The sequence below is a fragment of the Pieris rapae genome, chromosome 22 (genome assembly GCF_905147795.1).
Source record: "Pieris rapae chromosome 22, ilPieRapa1.1, whole genome shotgun sequence".
Lineage (NCBI taxonomy): Eukaryota > Metazoa > Arthropoda > Insecta > Lepidoptera > Pieridae > Pieris > Pieris rapae.
This window is the reverse complement of record NC_059530.1, coordinates 5,418,428-5,424,427: the sequence shown is the minus strand read 5'-3', so window position 1 is coordinate 5,424,427 and position 6,000 is coordinate 5,418,428.

The following is a 6,000-nucleotide window of genomic DNA, read 5'->3' as shown; positions in this document are numbered from 1 at the left end:
TAGCCACAGATGGAATACATGATATGTTAAAACTAAAAAGATTTACAAAAAAGAACAAACAAACAAAGTATTCAATACAATTAACTAACTGATTAAATTTAATTTATTAATTAATTAAGCCTAAATTGGTTGTGTTGTGTAATGGTGTAAAGTGTCGGTGTGTACGTGATGGTGTGTATGTGTGTCGTGCTTATGATGTAGGTGATTTTGCGCTATGTATATTCTTAATACATGTTTTAACCACATTCCGCGATAACCTAAACAAGTCAATGCCTAAATAATGGTCATTGTATGTCCGAGCAGCGCGATACAAAACTGAGTTTTTTGCGTAATTAGTATTCATGTGAGGAACATGAAAAAATGTACGAATTTTATAGAGATTTTTAAATTATTTGGCAATTTATAGACATGTCTCAGACCATTAGTCGGGCCAAAGCAACCATACTACATATGAGAAATGAAGCGATAATAAGATAAGATACAGGATGTAGTTTTTTTTTATTTTAATAAGAATTCGTAAAAAAAGTTTTTTTTTCTTTTTTTAAACATAAGGCACACGGGCAGGAGGCTCACCTGATGTTAAGGGATACCGCCGCCATGGACATTCTCATGCCAGAGGGCTCAAGAGTGCGTTGCTGACCTTTTAAGAATTTGTACGCTCTTTTCTTGAAGGACCCTGAGTCGAATTGGTTCCGAAATACTTCAGTGGGCAGCTGGTTCCACAAAGCGGTTCACTTTTTATAAAATCGCAAAATATATTATAAATCTACAGGGGTTGGGCTGATGGATCTCCAGTAGAACAATTTTTTGCAGCTGATGTCATCTAACCCCAAGTTGCGTTTGATCCATGACTTTTTGGCCACCCTTTATGTATAAAGTGACTACAAAAAGTGCTAAAGTGCTATATTTACATAGACGAAGCTAATGGAAGAAAGCAGAGCATTTGAAACATACATAAGCAGTGAAAGGGTCAATAAAAAAGACACATGGAAAAGAAAATAGTACATGAATCACGAACTATTCCTGGTGGTGGAAAATAATTGCACGGAAAATCATATTTTTCTGTAATTCTAAACTCAACCCTACAAAGCCAGGGCAAGTTGCTTGTTAATAATTAAAAACGCTGTGTCTATGGATTTGTGGCCAAATACCTTTCTTACCATCTATATTGTGATATTTAAAAACCCTAATAAATTCCGTAAAACGCGGAACGACTTTAAAAAAAACTGTCAATCACATTAAAACATTTAAATTAGAAATATAACCGGAAAAAACATTTAATTAACTCAGTCATGAGGTTTACGGTACAGACTTAGCAGAACTTTACCGCAAGCGTTAATTATTATCTGTGAGAAGTGCTCTTTGTTTAGTTGCCAACTCTAAATTAGTTTTCGAAATGGATCATTCGCACCCCTCGGGCCCCGCGCCGCTCCCCCTCCCGGTAATTGGAACGTTCTGAGATGACACCACTTGGGTGCTTCTAATCAGTTAACAAGATACCCACTACATGCTATTGTTCGAAGAATAACTAGTCTTTGAGGGCTTTGAGAAGAAAAATTAGAATTCAAATTTAGAATGGAAGCTGTCAAAGTTGACAATTTACTGAATAATTCAAACATTGTGACACATCTACGTGCTACGTTAGGGCTACAGATGTCAACATATGTATATATTATATATATAAAACTAGCGGATCCGACAGACGTTGTCCTGTCTACACGTCTTTAATTTCAAAATTTCAATTTTTAATAAGCCATTTTGATGAAAATTATTATTCAAATGTTATGACAATATCTAACGATCCAGCACATGGTCACACACGATATAACACAATGATAACAAAACTTTTTTTAAATTTCGTGACAGACTAAAATAAAAATTCGAATATTATTTAAAATTTGACACTGCGATGGTAGCGCCGTCTGTCGGATCCAATGTAAAACATTCCAAAATCAACAACTACTAATTAATTAAAAAAAACATTGTACAGCGGACAAAATTGTGAATCTAAACCATTCTCGAATCTCCACGAACACACACAAAAAATTTCATCAAAATTGGTCCAGTCGTTTAGGAGGAGTTCAGTCACATACACACGCACACAAGAAATATATATATTAAGATTATATATTTTTACATCTTTATTTAATTATTAACATCTACAACATTAATATCGAAACGAGGCCATTTTGCGCGCGCTTTGGCTTACGTCACCTGAATCTCGCATCAGTACTTACGAGTACATACATATTTACACTTTTAATTGCTATAGATTATACAAAAAACTATAAAATCTTACTTCAAGTCTATACCGAAGTACTAGGACTCGACCAAATATAAGTAGTCCCTTCGATGCCGTTATAACAGATTTTGTCTATATATATTATATAGTTACTAGCTTACCTGGCAAACGTCGTTTTGCCATGTATATTTATAATAAAAAGTAGGGGTTCATGGTAGAGGGGTGCAAATTAGGGTTATATGTATTTACTAATGCTGTCATAAATATAAAAAAATATAAAATTAAAAAAAAAATTTAGGGGTGGATTACCCTTAATATTTAGGGGGATGAAAAATAGATGTTGTCCAATTCTCAGACCTACCCAAAGTGCACACAAAATTTCATGAGAATCGGGAAAGCCGTTTCGGAGGAGTTGGGTTATTATTTACGAAAAATTAAATGACATAATAAGGATCATTTAAGCAATAATCGTAGCGCCTGTATGATCTGACTAGTCCTGTCATACTTTTATTATAGATAGTGGGGCGCGTCTTGCACTATCTATTTTAGCATCGTAAACGGAATGACAAATCGTGTCGCTTAGGAATCTTATTAACCAAATTAAACAAATCTATAGATTTCATTTTTCTTTCTCAATAAGAAATCTTAATAGGTATAAAAAATAATTCTGAATAGGTTTTTGTATCTTAAGTATAGGGATGGCCACTTAAATTATTCATTAAGTCATCGGTGATTAGGACTCATTAAATTTCATTAAAGCAATGGTCCCGCGGCGAGTGGCCGGCGCTTAGAGGGATAATCTACAGCTGTCAGGCGCTAATGCATTTTAGAGTACGTAATTTGAGCCAGCGAGATCGACAGTAATTAAAAGTAATTATACTAAGTGATTGCAATGCATGGGCCATGCCACGCCGTTACAAATTGTTCACAGATATGTCGATGAACAACTTGTCATGTTACCATACCATAAACATTTCTGGCATAACTTGTACAGAAGACATAGACACAAAATTTTTTGCTTGTACTCCATAGACTAATGTACTTAGCGTTTCTCCTTACCCGTGTCACGTGACCATTTCCATTCAAATTCGATTTGTCTAAGTCCTTAAAAATATAAATTGGAAAATAGCGATTTCAATAGAGTATATTTTTTTTTTAATTATACAGGTAGTTGTAATATTAAGGCAAAAATTAATACAAATACAAACATATGACTCCAGTATGAGAAGTAGGCAAATGTTCACAGCTAGTACCTACAACTTTTTAAAAAATATAACTTGGAAAGTAGCGAGTTCAATAGAGTACATATATATATTTTTTTAATTATACAGGTAAGTAGTTGTAATATTTAGGCAAAAATTATGAGAAGTAGGCAAACGTAAGCTAGTACGAACTTTTTGAAAAATAAGAAACATGAATTGAGATCTTGAACTTGAAAAAGATTGTCTTCTATATAAACATTGTTTTCTATTTAATTATATCAGGCCAGTAAGTAATTGACGGTTGCGAATAAAACCAAATCATTTTAAAGCTTTTTCTACACATTCAAAGGCTTTTATTGTTAAAAGAAATATGGTCTAACGCTGTTTCAGTAGAATAATTGAATACACTCGAGATAAGTCTGAGAAAGCTTTATGTCACTTCAATTTTGTGTTAAAAATAAGTGTACACGCCTCAAGTAACCCGGAGGCAGTAATGTATTCTCAGATACATAAGTGAAAACATTTTAAGAAGCTCGGAGCCACTGCATAACCCCGGGGGTTAGGGCCTAAAAGCACTATCTCAAAGCCTTACAACTCTTCTCAAATTCAACTTACTTTGCGAAGGTGCTTTATGCGCACGTCCAACTAGTTTTGATACTGTGAGATTTTTATAAAACTTTATTTGCTCCTTGATTTTCTTGTTATGGACCTACAGCTAGTGTTTTTTAGAAAATAACAATAAAAACAATAACTAACCTAAAAATGTAATAACTAAAATATATTATTTAAAGGACATTGACACAAATTAATTTTAGGATATATTATTGCCTTATTAACAATATTTCAATGATGACGACATGCCTTATTTAACTAAAAAGTATGTACGTGGATGATACTTGTGTATCTGTGTCAAATTCTTAACTTAATAATAATTCATAACTTTGATACTAACTGATATTAAAATTATCGTGATTCACGTGCTCCTTTTTTCCTTCTGTGTTTTTATTATTGTCTCTTTTATTGTTTACATGTTTTAATTGCTTTGCTTTGTTCTATTAGTTTTGTCTATGTAACTTTATTTCAAATCTCATTTAATTTTTAATTGTTTTAAGCGATAAGACCGCTACATTTTTATTTAAATATTTTAAATGAACTTTATTGTTTTAATAATTTGTAAAACCAGTAAAATATAGAGTATAAAAATTAAAATATGACAATCTTCCGTTATGCGTTTATAAATAATCTTTTAAGATGCAAGTATCAAGATCCCTAAATCAACAAAATTGTAAATTTATGAATTCAAGTTAAGTGTCCCACAAGACGTAGGAAAACTTCACGTCACTGCAAAGCATGGTGTCTTATTTAACTGAGATTTTATCATTGCCAATAAAATACATATTAATTATTAATGTATTAATGAAATTATATCTTTTGTTGTTTTAATGATTTTTGCAGACAATTTTTATTCCCGCCTCATTTGCTTAAGTCCTTCCAACGTATAACCGATTCCATTAATGTTAGTTCACCCACGCTTTTTTCATGATATTTTTAAGTCCTTTTAATATGGCAAACGCGTTCTTATGTATGATTGTAATGTTGGCTTACACCCGAACCCAATAATTCATCCACATTCTCAGATAGAGAAAAATCTGATATCAGACTATGACAGTCGATCGATCTGCTATCTGCATCCTAATAACCAAACCCTACGAAGACAATCCATTTTTAGCGACGGATAGAATGCAATCTCTTCGCTCTTTACACTCTCATATTTGGTAATCAATATAAACCAAATAAAGTAAATAAAACCGTACAAATAATATTAAAAAAAACATGTCTATGTTTAAAACATGTCATATAGCTTTTTAAGTATATTAAAAACTGGTGTAAGTTAAAATCTAAAAATAGCAGTTGAACTGTCAATTTCAATCAAAGGTCTATCCACATACACCGATTGGACCTACCTTGTATCGACAGATGGCTATTACAATCCGTCGTTTGATTATTGGCACACTTTTATAAATATTTGGATTAACATGCCTATCTCGGATGGTCAAATATGGATTGAGATAGGTTATTGGGTTTGGGCGTTAGTGGCTTTTGTGGCGACTGTCATGCTTAAGGTGCCAGATACCAGACAGTGCACCAATGAATTTTCGATGTGCATATTTAACATTCGCATAAACCTTGAAGGAAGCATCGTGTGGGAACCGGCTTGCTTTAGACCCAAGAAATCTTGTTTGTCAAGTATAGAAGGGCTGATCATCCATTTGCTGTCGATATGATTGACAAATTATCATGTAACAGATACAGAAATCTAACGAATATACCAAAAAGGTTATTGATACATATAGGCTTTTCTCACATTTTTAACTCTGAAACATTTTTGTTCCAATGTAATTAGAATGTTAATTCAGAAATAACACTGTTCGTAATTCCGTTAAAAGCTTGATGTGTCAGCGTTGGGGCGGAAGTGAATCCCGATGTTTTGTAATGGAGCTTTTTAAAATTGAACTCGAACTTTTGTCAGACACTTTTAGCCACGCCGGAGATACA